The sequence below is a fragment of the Budorcas taxicolor genome, chromosome 19, assembly GCF_023091745.1.
Source record: "Budorcas taxicolor isolate Tak-1 chromosome 19, Takin1.1, whole genome shotgun sequence".
Taxonomy (NCBI): domain Eukaryota; kingdom Metazoa; phylum Chordata; class Mammalia; order Artiodactyla; family Bovidae; genus Budorcas; species Budorcas taxicolor.
In genome coordinates this window covers 26,890,106-26,906,026 of record NC_068928.1, presented here as the reverse complement: position 1 = coordinate 26,906,026, position 15,921 = coordinate 26,890,106, and positions in this window count along the sequence as shown.

Sequence of the window (15,921 nt, the reverse complement as noted above, 5' to 3'; positions counted from 1 at the left end):
GAAAGACTCACACGTTTCAGAAAACTTGTACTGTGGGGTGGGCCCCTTGTCGCAAAACCCATCCCTCTCCCCCTGCTCCCCCGTTCCAGACATGCGCGAGAGAGCTCTTTTCGCTTCACTCTTCCCCGCGCGCTAGTGTGGTCGAGTTACCACCCATCTCAGCTTCACTTCTCTAAAACTGTGCGCCTCTACTCTGCCATAGAGTTTCACCCGGAAAGATAGAGCGGTCCCGTCCCAGCCACCATCTTGTTCAAATTCTTAGACCGTATTGGTCCCTATGGCTTCCATAGAGGCAATTCTACTGAATCGTGGAGTAAGATTTACATGGCATTTCTCTTTTCCCTTAGCTGTCCTCTGCGGTCTCCAAACAATTCTCTACGAGCATCCTGAGAAAATGGAGAAGGAAATGGTAACCCACTCCAGTATTGTTGCCTGGAGAATTCCATAGACAGAGGAGCCTAGCAGGCTATATAGTCCATGGGGTCGCAAAGAGTCGGACACGACTGAGCGACTCTCACGCGCACACACACACACCCCCTTAGAAAAGAATTCTCTAAAGTGTGGTATATCGAATTCCACTGATGTTCCCTTTCATAAGAGGTGACCATGAAACCAGAAACTCTCAATGAATTTCCCTGGTCTTCGTTGTAGGGAAGAAAGCTGCTGCTTTTCCTGAAAATTTGTAGTCGTCTACCTCTGCTGCTGCTGCCGGTGCTGCTAAGTCGCTTCAGTCGTGTCCGACTCTGTGCGACCCCACAGACGGCAGCCCACCAGGCTCCCCCGTCCCTGGGATTCTCCAGGCAAGAACACTGCAGTGGGCTGCCATCTCCTTCTCCAATGCATGAAGGTGAAAAGAGAAAGTGAAGTCGCTCAGTCATGTCCGACTCTTCGCGACCCCATGGACTGCAGCCTACCAGACTCCTCCGCCCATGGGGTTTTCCAGGCAGGAGGACTGGAGTGGGTGCCATTGCCTAGTTTCTAGGTTTTCAGCACTACCTTCGTGGCTACCTTGTTTGCTTCCGTAGACTGGTGGACAGTATTGTGGAACAAGACAAGCAACTAAATAGCTGGGCTTGGAATCCAACATCCTGAATTTGGTTCCTGTTTAAGATGTGACACGGTAGATGTGCACTACGAACACTAGCTTGAATTAATACATTTATGTAGCACATTGTACTATCACCCCCAAATCCTCCCACTCAATTTTCTGAAATTTCTGCCATTTTCTTTGGGAAAAAAACATTTCCTGGATGCGTTGTTTAAAAGTCCAATTCCTGCTCTTCTCAAAGATGTCCATATGACCCAAGAATTCCACTCCTAGGTATATTACCCCTAAATTAAGAACACGTTACTCAAAATCATTGCAGGAAAGTACTTAGCGCTATTCAGTGGTAGTAAAAAGGTGGAAACAACGCAAATATTCATCAGATGAGTGAATAAACAAACTGTGGTGTATACATGTAATAGAATATTAATCACACAAAAGAATGAAGTATAAATGCATGCTATAACCAGATGAACTTTGAAGATGTTACAAGTAAAAGAAGCCAAACAAAAGCGTCACATATGATTCCACTGATGTGAGATATGCAGAATAGGCAAATTCAAAGAAACAAAAAGCAGACTGGTGGTCAGTAACGGCTTAATGGTCATGGGGTTTTAGAAAGATGAAGTCCTTTGGAATTAGATAGAGGTGGTGGCTGTACAACCCGTGAATTTGAATGCAGTGAACACCACTGAGCTGTTTATTTAAAAACGTGAATTCACCTCAGTTTTAAAACTCTTGTACACAGATGTTCATAATAGCCAAAAAGTAGAAACTACTTAAAGTTCATCAACTGATGAAGGAATGAATAAAATATGGTATATCCATACAATGAAATATTATTCAACAATAAAAAAGAATGAAGGACTTCCATGGTGATACAGGGATAAGAATCCACCTGTGAATGCATGGGACACAGGGTCATTCCTGGTCCAGGAAGATTCCACATACTGAGGAGCAAATAAAGCCTGTACTCCTTAACTACTGAGCCTGCCTGCTGCAACTAGTGAAGCCCACTTGCCTAGAGCCTGTGCTCCACAAGAAGCAGCCACTGCAAAGAGAAGCTCACAGGCCACAATGAAGAGTAGCCCCTGCTCATCACAACTACAGAAAGCCTGTGTGCAACAACGAAGACCCAGAGTATTCAAAAATAAATTAAAATATTTTTAAAGAGGGGGGGAAAAAAAAGGAATGATGTACTGGGTACACACTGCAACATGGCATAACTATGAAACGTATGCTAAATAAAAGTCACAAAAGACCACATACAGTAATGTATTATTCCATTTACATGAAATGCCCAGAATAGGCAAATCCATAGAGACAAAATTTGATAGATTGTGGTTGCCTGGTCCCTAGGGGGAAATGAAGACATGGAGAGAGATTACTAATGACTATAAGGAAAGGAGCAGAGGGTGTCTTTTGGTGTGATGAAAATGTTCTAAAATTGGAGTGATGCTTGCCCTCTTCAGATATTGAAAAAGTTGAATTGTGCACTTTAAATAATTAAATAGTATGGTATGTGAATTACATCTTGATAAAGCTGTTACTTTAAAAATGTATTGTTCGGGGGCTTCCCTGGTGGCTCATTGGTAAAGAATCCGCCTGCCAATATAGGAGACACGGGTTTGATCCCTGGTCCAGGAAGATCCCACGTGCTGTGGGGCAACTAAGCCAGGGCACCACAACTACTGAGCCAGTGTGCTGCAATTACTGAAGCCTCCCCGCTCTAGAGCCTGCTCCACCATAAGGGAAGACACTGCAATAAGCCCACACACCACAGCAAAAAATAGTCCCCTCTCACTGCAACTAGAGAAAGCCCAAGGAGCAACGAAGACCCAACATCACCAAAAATAAATACTTTAAATTAATATACAAAATTATTTAAAAAAAACAAAAATGTACTGTTAGGAATTCCCTGGCTATTCAGGTTTGATCCCTGGTTGGGAAACTAAGATTCCCACAAGCTGCACAGGGTGGCCAAAAAAACCAAAAATGTAATGTCATCTTTGTTCTTAATTGGTTTACTTCTCTGAGAAGAGTTCTAGATGACCTAAGTCATAAGCTCCATGATTTTAAAAGGGGCTGAGTGATGACAGCTCCCAAGAATTCCCATTCAAAAAAGAAGGGGCACAAATAATTTTGATGGAAGGCTAAGACATACACACTCAGAGAAAGGGAAGGGCAGAATATTGCACAGTATTGTAGAGCAATGAGACAATCGGTATCTGGGAGACCATGCTGGCATTGCATCTATGGAATTACCACAGCCCAGGGTACAGTCCTCTGCTTTGTAAGCCCCAGCATTTCATTTTGCCAATCAAGTCACTTCTTTAGGGAGCACTTTCCTGACCTACCAGACTAAGCCAACTTACTGTGTTATATATTCTTAGAGCAAACATTAGAGCATTTACCCCAGATTGTTGGTTCCCACAAATCCATTTATTTGTGTGATTACTTTATTAATGTCTGGTCTTCTCCATTAGAATATAACATATATAAGGACAGGAGTCTGACTGATTTTGTTTACCATTGTGCCCCCAGCTCCTAGAACTGTGCCTGGCAAATATTCGGTACATTGTAAATTTAACGTTGAGTGAAGGTATACCTGACTGAAACCAAGTGAACTCACAAAAAATTGACAAAGAAATGGCATATCAACTTCTTTCTAAATGAATTGAATTGGTCAAGGAGAACAGAACATCTGTGTTGGCTGATCCATCTGTTCATCCTGTCTGTAAGAAAATATAAGTGGAAAGAAAAAACCTACTCAAGGAATCTTGAAATCAAAGTAAAGGAATTAACTGCACTTACTTCATGACAGCTCTAAGAGCACAGTGCATTTGTCTTCAGTGTAAAAGAGGCCTACCTGTCTTACCTTCGGAAAGAATCCTGGAATAGTAATAATCCTGGATTGAAACTGCCCTGAAAATTATTAGACAATCTTTCTGGCCATTTTTTTTTTCCTGATTGGCACACTGAGTATTGTCTTCAGTCCACACAGAAGACAAGAACTGATTTTGAGAACTGATTCAAAATACAATTGGTCAGATTCTATCTTGTCTTAATGACATTCACATTCCTTTCTCACTTTCTTATGATTACACCCACTCACTGAGTTTAGAATTCAAATATTCTTGAAAAACTCTCCAGTTACCCTTATATAGACTTTTTTTTTTTTTGCCTCACTGCAGGGCTTGTGGAATTTTAGTTCCCTACCAGGGATTGAACCCAAGGTCCTCAGCAGTGAGAGGGCAGAGTCCTAACCACTTGACTGCAAAGGAATTCCCTCTATAGACTTTCATTGGCTTTGGAGGATGTCTTGGCAATTAATTGCATTCATTATTTCCTCATTCCTTTCTCAGAGGGTAACAGTTTAGAGAGTACCCACATTTTGCTGAGAAAGAAGTTTGTCAAATGAGTCTAAATCTGTTCTGGTAGACATTTTTGGTAGGCTTTTTAAAAGTTCTATTTTGAAATAATTTCAGATTTACAAAGAGCTGCAAGTATAGTACAAAGAGTATTTTAAAGAATGTCAATGAAGAGTTGTAAATGGGAACCAATGGTGTGGTGAAGGTTGATTATATAGGCATGTGTCTTTAGTCACCAAGTCATGGCCAATTCTTTTGCAGCGTCATGGACTGTAGCTCACTGGGCTCCTCCGTCCATGGAATTTTCCCAGCAAGAATACTGGAGTGGGTTGCTATTTCCTTCTCCAGGGGATCTTCCTGATCCAAGGATTGAATCCATGTCTCCCGCGCTGGCAGGTGGATTCTTTACCATTTACCAGGGAAACTGTTATATAGGCATATGAGAGCCAACTGTGCACACCTCCCACTAACTCTGAGTTCAATAAAGTCTTATTAGTAACTTAAAGTTGGCACTACAGAAGTATTTACACCATGGAAGTTAGCAGATATTGCAGATCGGGGTCCCTTTACCCTGCTGCTGCTGCTAAGTCACTTCAGTCGTGTCCGACTCTTTGCGACCCCATAGAGAGCAGTCCACCAGGCTCCCCCATCCCTGGGATTCTCCAGGCAAGAACATTGGAGTGGGTTGCCATTTCCTTCTCCACCCTTTACCCTGAGCTGGCTGTTAAACATTTAGCAGCACACCACACATAAGGAAAATATAGGGAAGGCAGCTCTGATGTATTCAAATAGTGTTAGATCAAGATAGTCCAGCAACGGTGTTAAGAGGTGGGTTGAAACGGTGAGACATTGGAGGTTAGAAGGCCCTTGGAAAGTTGTCATGTAGTTCAGACCACAAGCAATGAGAGTTTGGACTAGGAGTTCCTGGGGTAAGAAGTATTTAAATAATTGGACTTTGAAAAATGGGTGGAATTTGGGGGGGAAGGTAGAAATAAAGGAAAAGTGCATTCCAAACAATGGGAACTGTGGGAGCAAGAGTGTGGAGGAAGACGTGCGAGTGAAGAGAGAGAGTTGTGTCAGTGGTTGGGCATGGAGGGCAGAACTGGTAAACGAAACGTAGATGGGGAAGGGAAGCCTGGACAAGACCATGGAGTCTTGCATCTGTGCAAAAGAGCACACTTTTTTTTTGTATGTATTGGAGAGACAATGCCAGTCACTGATGCCGCTGTGCTCTAGGAAACTCGTCTCAGCCATGGGTGACAGATCAAAATGAAAAGGCAGTACACACAGAATTTTTAGGGCAATGAAACTACTCTGTATGATACTACTGTGGTAGATACAATCATAAATTCACCCAAACTCACAGAATTTATGACACCAAGAGTGAACCTAATGGAAACTATGGACTTGGTGATAATGATGTATCAATGTATGTTCATCAGTCACGACAAGTGTGCTGCTCTAATGGGAGATATTGATAATGTGGGAGGCGATGCATGTATATATGGGAAATCTCTATACCTGCCTCTCAGTTTTGATGTGAACTTTATAACTGCTCTGAAAAATTAAAGTTACTATGTTTGAGGGGAAACAATGAAGCTGGACTGGAAGCAAGGGACCAGTGAAGGGCCTCTGGCAGTAGCCCAAGCAGACAAGAATAAAGGTCTGGATCAAGGCATTGGTGGTGAGGCTGGGAGGAAAAGATGAGCACCAGAGACCTTTTGGAGATCTAATAGACGGAATTTGGTGGATAGTTGAATGAGGAAGATGAGGTCAAAAGGTAGGTCAAAGATGTCTTCAATCTGTGTATTTGGGGGACATAATGTATTAATCAAGTCATTCCTGAGGATAAATGTAGTAAAACAGGAATGGGGAAATCCACTAAAGGTTCTTGGATTCTGAGATTCTTGGGGAGAATTCTTGCTCAGAGCCAGATGGTGCACACTCGTTAGTCTCACAGCAAAGCTGGGCTTAGAAAGGTGACTAGGACTGGGGTTGAAGACATCTTTTTTTTCAATATTTGTTTATCTATTTGGGTGCCCTGGGTCTCAGTTGTGACATATGAGATCTTTGGTCTTTAGATTTAGTTGTGGCACATGGGAGCTATTTCCCTGACCAGGGATCTAACCCAGGCCCCCTGTAGTGGGAATTCGAAGTCTTAGCCACTGGACCACCATGCAAGTCCCCAGATCAGCTATGCTTTGTAACACGTTTCCTTTACCTGGAAGGGAAAGGTCTCCAGTTGTATCAAGAGGAATGGTTTTACATGGTTAAAAAGACTGTTAAGTTTCCTTTATTATAAAAATGCAAATCTATTGTGGAAAAAATTTTGGAAGCTATAGAAAAGAATAAGAAAAAAACTAACCGCAAACCCAACACCAGAGGCAACTGCTATGAATCATGTATTCCGTCATCCTTTGTTTTATGCCCTTTAAAAAATACATCTCAGGACCTAGTGAACAGATTCTGTGTTGCATGTGAAGATAAATTGTCGGCTGATGGAAGGAATTTCCAGATGCAAAGAAAAGCGAGGCCAGAACTGGCAGGGGAGTGGTGGGGGTTTTCTGTGGTACAAATGTTTCACAGTGAGAATTTATCCTTATCAGAGGACCTTGGCAGGGACTATTTTCCCTTCTACCTTCAAGGGTTGCATGAAAGTCATACATACCAAATGAAGCTTTGGATGTGTGCTAAGTCACTTCAGTTGTGTCCAACTCTGTGTGACCCCATGGACTGTAGCCTGCCAGGCTCCTCTGTCCATGGGATTCTCCAGGCAAGAATACTGCAGTAGGTTGCCATTTCCTTTTCCAGGGAATCTTCCCAATCCAGGATCCAAACTGCATCTCTTATGTCTTCTGCATTGGCAGGTGGATTCTTTACCACTAGTACCATCTGGAATGCCAAATGAAGCTTGAGGATGAGCAAATGGGTAATGCTAAGGTGAGGGTGTGTGGTGAGGGGTTCTTGGACCCACTTTTGTAGCACCCAGCTGCTGGGATCAGAGCAGAAACCTTGACTGCATTTGCTCACTCATCCATTCATTCAGTTACTGAGTCAGTTAATGAGCTTCCCTGGTGGCTCAGATGGTAAAGCGTCTGCCTGCAATGCAGGAGACCCGAGTTTGATCCCTGGGTTGGGAAGATCTCCTGGAGAAGGAAATGGAAACCCACTCTAGTATTCTTGCCTGGAGAATCCCACGGACGGAGGAGCATGGCAGGCTACAGTCCATGGGGTAGCAAAGAGTCGGACACGACTGAGCGACTTCACGAGTCCATTAAGTGCCAGATACTCCTGATACAAGGGTGGTGAGTTTAGCAGTGTGGTCCCTGCTCCACAATTGGGAGGAGGAGATTAACAGATGTATAACCTTGGCTCAGTTCAGTATCAGTGACTGAGGGGTTTATGAGTGGCAGTTGGTATGAGATAAGAAGGTCACTCTGAGAAGATGCCTGAGGGATATTTTGTGATTTTTGACCTTGCTTCTTTGGAAGCTAAGAGGGTGGAGATGGAGAAGAATGAAACTGGAGTGGTTCTGGGCCTGAAAGAAAAGCCCAGAAATTCTCCCCACCCTTCATTCCCAGAGGTCTTGCAGAACCCAGGTGCTAGGGAGGGAAGTCAGAAAGTTTCTTACAAACTGGACCAAGCAAGTAGGGAATCGGGCTGGAGATGGAATAGGGACCGAGCTCATAGAGGAAGGAAACTCAGTGAGATCATCACAAATGACTCTAGAGCATTAGCTGTGATCATTCATTTGCTCAGTCATTCACTCTCCAGGTGGAAACTGAGGCCCACTTTGTGGCCAGAGTGAAGCAGTAACCAGGCAGCTGCAGAGCAGAGCAGTGTGGCTGATGGCAGGGTAAATGGGGGCTGAGAGAGCACCAAGATGGGAACAAACCCAGTCTGGAAGCCTGGCAGTTCTTTTGGTGGGGAGACACCGGAGCTAAGGAACCTGGAGAAAGATTGATCTTCAACAGGATGAGGGACGGCCTGGGAGCTCAGTAGGAGAGGGGAAAAGCAAAATCGACTGGGTGTGAGCCCTTCTTGAAGGATTTAGACCCAAGAAAATAATACCTCAAGGTTGGAGGCGGGGAGAGGGGTGGAATGAATTGGGAGATTGGGATTGACATAAATACACGACTATGTATTTTATCTTCTTGGGCTCCGAAATCACTGCAGATGGTGACCACAGCCATGAAATTAAAAGATGCTTGCTCCCTGGAAAGAAAGTTAGGACAAACCTAGACAGCATATTAAAAAGCAGAAACATCACTTTGCCAACAAAGGTCCATACAGTCAAAGCCATGGTTTTTCCAGTAGTCACGTATGGTTGTGAGAGTTGGACCATAAAGAAGGCTGAGCACCAAAGAACTGATGCTTTCAAATTGTGCTGGAGAAGACTCTTGAGTTCCTTGGGCAGCAAGATCAAACTAGTCAATCCTAAAGGAAATCAACCCTGAATATTTATTGGAAGGACTGATGCTGAAGCTGAAGCTCCAGTACTTTGGCCAACTGAAACAAAGAGCTAACTCACTGGAAAAGACCCTGATGCTGGGAAAGAGTGAGGGCAGGAGGAGAAGGGGGCGACAGACATGAGTTTGAGGAAACTCCAGGAGATACTGTAAGACAGGGAAGCCTGGTGTGCTGCAGTACATGGGGTTTCAGAGTCGGACAAAACTTAGCGACTGAACAACAACGATGAGAACTACTATATAGCACAGGGAATGTTACTCAGTGCTCTGTGGTGACCTGAAAGGGAAGGAAATCCAAAAAAGATGGGATATATGTGTATGTATAGCTGATTCACTTTGCTCTACAAGCAGAAACTAACAAGACATTGTAAAGCAACTATACTCCAGTAAAAATTAATTTAGGAACTTGCCTGGTAGTCCAGTGGTTAAGAATTTACCTTCCAATGCAGGGGACATAGGCTCTATCCCTGATCGGGAAGCTAAGATCCCATATGCCTTGCAGCCAAAAAACCCAAACACATAAAACAGAAGCAGTATTGTAACAAATTCAATAAAGACTTTAAAAGTGGTCCACATTTAAAAAAAAAGATTAGGAGACCAAGGACTTCCAGGTGGTCTAATGGTTAATATTCCATGTTTCCACTGCTGGGGGGTATGGGTTCAGTTCCTGGTTGGGGAACTAAGATCCCAGACAAAAAAGAAAAAAAAAAAAAGATTAAGAGACCACCTGAGAGAGGATTAAAGCAGTCCAGGCGCGCACACACACCCATATCTTACCCTTGAACCACTGCCATAAAAACTCTTCATTAATTCTTCCTGGGGTCTGGATACACAATTTTAAGAGGCATGAGTCCAGTGTACCTCTCTTTGCCTGGCAAAGCAATAAAGCTATTCTTTTCTATTTCACCCAAAACTCTGGTCTGTCTCTGAGACTCGATTTGGCGCTGGTGCATAGAAGTTGTTTTCAGCACCACTTTGGTCCAGTCACTTAGCCTCTCTGAGACCAGCTCCTCACCTATGAGTTTAGGGAGCTCAGCACTTACTTCATAGGGAGCTCAGCCTGACCTGTGCCGTAATTCCTATCTATGCGCAGGGCTCCAAATGCCTGACTTCAGTCCCAACTTTCTCCTGAGCCACAGACCCATCCCTCCAAATGCCTGCCTGAGCTCTCTTCTTGGATGTTTCAAAGAAGCGCCAAACCAAACTCCTGATTATGTTCCTCTTTCAGGGTTTTTCATGGAAATAAATAGCATCATCATCCACCCACATTCAAGTTAAAAACCTAGATTCCTTGATTTCTTTTCTCTCACCCCCACATCCAGTCCACCATCAAACCCTGCAGACACTATTTTCAAAACATACTTCAAACTGGTCACTTCTCTCCATCCTCATTCATCCACGCTGTATCATCTCTGCCTCCCTCCAATTTTTTTCCCCCAAAGCAACCAGCCAAGTAGTATTTTTTAAACATAAATCAAGTAAGGGAGGTTGTATGTGCCTGGGGACAGAGAGTATATGAGAAATCCCTGTGTTGTCTCTTTAATTTTGCTGTAAACCTAACATTGTTTATATATATATAGGCTTCCCTGATGTCTCAGTAGTAAAAGAATCCCCTTCCGATGCAGGAGATGTGGGTTAGATCCCTGGGTCAGGAAGATCCCCTGGAGAAGGAAATGGCAACCATTCCAGTATTCTTGCCTTGAAAATCCCATGGGCAGAGGAGCCTGGCGGGCTATAGTCCAAGGGGTCGAATAGAGTCAGACATGACTGATCTACTGAGCACACAAATATATGTATATATAATTACATATTTATTTTTGGTCACACTGCTAAGTATGTGGAATTTTTAGTTCTGCACCCCCTTCACAGGAAGTCCCTAAAACTGCTTTAAAAGATACAATTTATTGGGGATTTCCCTGGTGGTCTTCAGTAGTTAGGATTCCATGCTTTAACTGGTGAGGGTGTGGGTTCAATCTTGGTCAGGTAACTAAGATCCCACAAGCCATGAGGAGCAGCCTCCCAAAAAAATGCTTATTGAAAAACTAAAACAGACCATATCACTCACTCCCCCTTTTAAAACCCTTCAAAGACTTCCTGTCATTCTTAGGATAAAATCCAGATTCCAAAGCTTTGGCTGGTCTGGCCCTACTTACGTCATTCTTCTTGTTCGTATTTTCTTCCAGTCTTTTCTGCCTCAGGGCCTTTGCACTAATTTTTTTTCATGTGCCTGGAGTTCTCTTCCCTAATCCCGACATTTGGTTGCCTTCTTCTCATCCTTCAGGTTACAGCATAAACTGCAACACAACTCCTAGCAGTGTCTTCCTGAGAGCCTAATTCTAGATTATTCCCCTACATCCTCCTCTCCTCCATCACATCAATCTGTGCATTTCCTTCATGGCTTTTATTATATCTGTTATTATCATGTATCTCTGTTGACTTATTACCTCCTTTACTAGACTGTAAGTTGTGTGAGGGCAGGGAAGATCTTGTTGTTCAGTCACTCAATCATGTCCAGCTCTATTTGAACCCATGGACTACAGCATGCCAGGTTTCCCTGTCCTTCACTGTCTCCCAGGGTTTGCTCAAACTCATGTCCATCAGGTTGGTGATGCCATCCAACCATCTCATCCTCTGTCGTCCCCTTCTCCTCCTGCCCTCAATCTTTCCTAGCATCAGGATCTTTTCCAATGAGTCAGCTCTTTGCATCAGGTGGCGAAAGTATTGGAGCTTTAGCTGCAGCATCAGTCTTTCCAATTCACCACTACTTCCTCAGCAATTTTTTTTTTTTGCCACACCTCGAGGCATGTGGGATCCTAGTTCCCTGACCAGAGGTTGAGTATAAATATGCATATTTTATTGCAAAACACTGGAACAATTTTTGGTTATTTATTGGCCAATCTGTGCAGCTTGTGGGATCTTAGTTCCTCCACCAAGGATTGAACCCAGGCCCTCAGCAGTGAAAACATGGAGTCCGAACCACTGGACCACCAGAACTATTTTAGTCCCACCTGAAGTCCCACCTGAACTATTTTTAGAAGATACACAGAGTTGCTAAGGAGCACTGCGATGATCCCACCCTTGTCTTCCCCATCTCATGTTCAGAGGAAGATACTCAGTAAATGTCAGTGAAGTTAATTCAAACAGGGAATCCCTGGAACTTTGAGAACAGGTTTAGTATTGTGGAAGCTGAGGAAGAGGGAGGTCTGGGTGGGAGGCATCTGTGTTTGGGTTGTCTGTTTCCTAGGGTTTCTGTAACAAAGTGTCACAGACTTGGTACTGAAAACAACAGAAACATATTCTCAAAGTTCCCTAGGACAGAAGTCTGAAGTCAAGATGCTGGCAAGGCTGTGCTCTCTTCCAAGTCTTGAAAAGAGGATCCTTCCTGGCCTCTTTCAGCTTCTGGTAGCTCGGGGGCTCCTTGACTTGCAGCTGCCACATTTCCGCCTCTGCTCCATCATCACACAGCAATGTCCCTATGTGTCTGTCTTTAGATGGTACTTTCCTCTTAGAAGGACACCAGTCATATTGAATTAGGGCGCAGCCCAATGACCTCATCTTAATTTGAGTTCATCTGCAAAGATCTTATTTACAAATAAGGTCACATTCACAGGTACCAGAGGTTGGGGCTCCTACATATTTTCTAGGGGAATACGGTTCTACCTATAACAGGTGATCGCTGAAGCAGTGTGAGCGGACAAGCTCTCCAAAGGTTATAGAGCCAGGACAGAAGAATAGGGACTCTGGCCTTTAGGAAGGGGCAAATAAAAGACTGAGGAGCCCACAGAGAAGTCTAAGAAGGGGATGGTCTCCAGTCACACCTGTCACACAGACAGAGGTGAAAGAACAAAGGCAAAAAAGTACCCCTTGAACTAAGTAACTGGGCAGATGTCAGTGTCTTTCCTCATGTACACCTGCCACCCCAAGGGAGGAAGCAGTGCCTGGGTAACACAAACAGTCTTTTAAGAAAGTTAGTTTTGAAGGCTGGAATATATAGAATGGATAAACAACAAGGGCCTACTGTAACAGCACAGGGAACTATATTCAATATTCTGTGATAAACCATAATGGAAAAGAATATGAAAACTAATGTGTATATATGTATAACTGAGTCACTTTGCTGGGCAGTAGTAATTAACACAGCATTGTAATTCAACTGTGTTGTTGCTGTTGATTAGTTGCTTCAGTCACGTCCAACTCTTTGCAACCCTATGGACTGTAGTCCACCAGGCTCCTCTGTCCATGGGATTTTCCAGGCAAGGATACTGGAGTGGGTTGTCATTTCCTTCTCCAAGGGATCTTTTCAACCCAGGGATGGAACCCTTGTCTCTTGCTTGGCAGGTGGATTCTTTACCACTGAGCTACCTGTAAAGCCCCAATTCAACTACAATTCAATTTTTAAAAGTAACTTAAAAAAATTAGTTTTGAAGGAAAAGTCTGACATATGGAAAGGGCTAGAGGGAAAGTGGGGCCAAGGGATTGTTAGGGAATATGTGAAAGTGGAGTCCGAGCATAGTTGAAGGAGGTTGACGGCTTAGAAGCTGGGTTCTGGAGGTGGGCTACTCTGCACTGGATTCTTAGCTTGGCTTGTTCCACAACTGTGTGATTTTAGGCTGATTGCTTAACTTCATCACACCTCTGTTTCCTTATCTGGAAAATGGGCATAATTATACTAGTATCCACTTCCCAGGGCTGTTGTAAGGAGTAAATGAATGAGGACATTGAACGTGTTTACCATAGCATGTGGCACATACTAAGTGCCCAATAGATATTAACTCTTACTGCAATTAGGTTTAAAAAAAAAAACCAAGCAAGACAAGGAGGAGGTTTCAAGAAGGAGGCAGGAAGTAATATCAGATATAGTAGCTAGGACAGGAGGTAGAGAGAGGGTAGAGAAAAGGTCAAGGATCTGGCAGAGTGCTAGCAAAACCTGGAAAAGGAGAGGGCAGAGCTAACACTAGCTAAAGAGCAAATGGGGGAAGAGAGAAGGAGCTGTAGGTATGAAACACTCAGTAGCAGCTGAGAAATAAGAGAGCAAGTGTTAGAAGAGAGGAGAAGAAGCAGACCTTGTTTTGGGCTGCATGGAGAAAGTCAGAGGGGAAAGTTGCTGAGTGTTTGGTTCTAGGAGCCAGACAGAGACAACCGTATCTTGTAAATCATTCAAATATTTCAGTTTGGTACCATAAATCTTCACCTTTGCTGTGCTGAGCCTGGGCATCCAGGGGAAACTGTTTTACAAAGAATGAATGGCTACCAAGGAATGATTGTGGATAAATGGTGACATAAACCAGCATGGGAGTGGGAAAAGAAGAACCTGGATGAGGACTTAGGTTTCAGAAGCCTGAGGTGCAGTTGGCTAGAGGATGCCTGGCTCAGAGTCTGCTAAGAAGGTGGGAAAGACTCAGGGCTGGAGACACAGGGTTTAAGAACCATCAGTAGCAGAGTCATCAAAATCAGAGAAAAGGATAAAATGTACTACAGAAGGTAGGGAGCAGAAGACAGTCCAGGAAAGACTGAGGCTGGTGGAGAACAAGGCACAGGAAGACAGGTATGAGGGCATGGGGGGAAGGTTAGGCTGTGGAAGCTTTGGCAGGAATACTTCTGTGGTTGGAGTTGAAAGAGAACCCCAAACCAGGTCCCGAATGTCTCAGCAAGAGGTTGTGGACCATTGCCAAAGCTGTCTCAGTGGAGTGCTGGGGACAGAAACTAGGTTTGGGTTGGTGGGGTATGAAAGAAGGATGGGGAAGTAGAGACAGTAAAGACTTGTTTCTAGGAAGTCTGCTGATGGACAGATGCAGAGCAAGAGTTGAGCAGGCAGGGGTTTTTATTTATTAACAGTGAACAAGATCGGCCAGATTGCAGGTGGGCAGGAAGTGACAGAAAGAGAGGGACAGAAAGAGGAGAAAACCTGGAGCCCTTGTTATCTACAGCAGTTAAAACTAATGAAATAACAGGAAAACTACATGCACAAACCCTTCAACTGAACAGGGATAGTAATTTGCAAATCTCTGTGGCACCTGCTACTTCTTATCCAAGGGAAAGGAGAGTTTATAACTGCTGCATGTCTAAGTATTGTTTCATGCCTCGTCTGCCAAAAGTCTTTTTCCTGTAGCACCATCCCACCCTTGGTCTCCTGACATTTTCAATTTTACTACCAACAGGGCTCACGCTTCCTGTGAGCCTCCTCTCATCCTCTAACCTTAGTTACCAGTCACACCTGAGCTCCCTCTGTACCTTCCCCACGTTTCTGTGGTTTTTCTTTTGTTCCTCCAGCCGTGGTCTTCTGCTTCTCCTATTCCTGGAGCTCGGGCTGTGCATTCTAAGTTGCTTCAGTCTTGAAGCGGACTGTAGTCCGCCAGGCTCCTCTGTCCATGGAATTCTCTCGGCAAGAATACTGGAATGGGTTGACATTCCCTTCTTCAGGAGATCTTCCCAACTCAGGTATTGAACCCGCATCTCTTACCTCTCTTGCATTGGCAGGCAGGTTCTTTACCACTACCTCCACCAGGGAAGCCAGGGAGGACACAGGTAAGTCGGTCCTTAATAGTCTAAAAGAGGGTGGTCATTTCTGTATCCTTTACATTCTGGACTTGATTTAGTTGTTTTCGCATCTTGTCTGTTTTTCCGGACCCGACGCCCTGGACAAATAGAATCTTCAACTACGAAAGGGCTGGAGCGGTGGGGCGGGCTGGATAGCCGTTGGAAGGACAGAGAGGAAGCCAGGGCAGGCTGCCTCCCGAAGCGGCAGGCAGAGGGCGCGCGGGTACCGGGATTAACAGCGGCCGCCGCTGGAAAGGGGACGCCTGCCTGGCGGGGGCGGGGGCGGGGGCGGGTGGAGCGCACGTGGGGCCCGGCAGCGCGTGGCTGCACGTGTGGTGCCCTGGGGCTTGCTGTCCCGGCTAAAAATACCCATCCTGCTGGGGTCAGGAGACTGCCCTCGGCGGGAGAGACCTCTGGAGCGGCATCTTTCTGGGTGGGAGATTGTGACTCCGAGGGCCTGACACCAGGGCTCCCAAGAAACCCGGGGCAAACCTCGCAC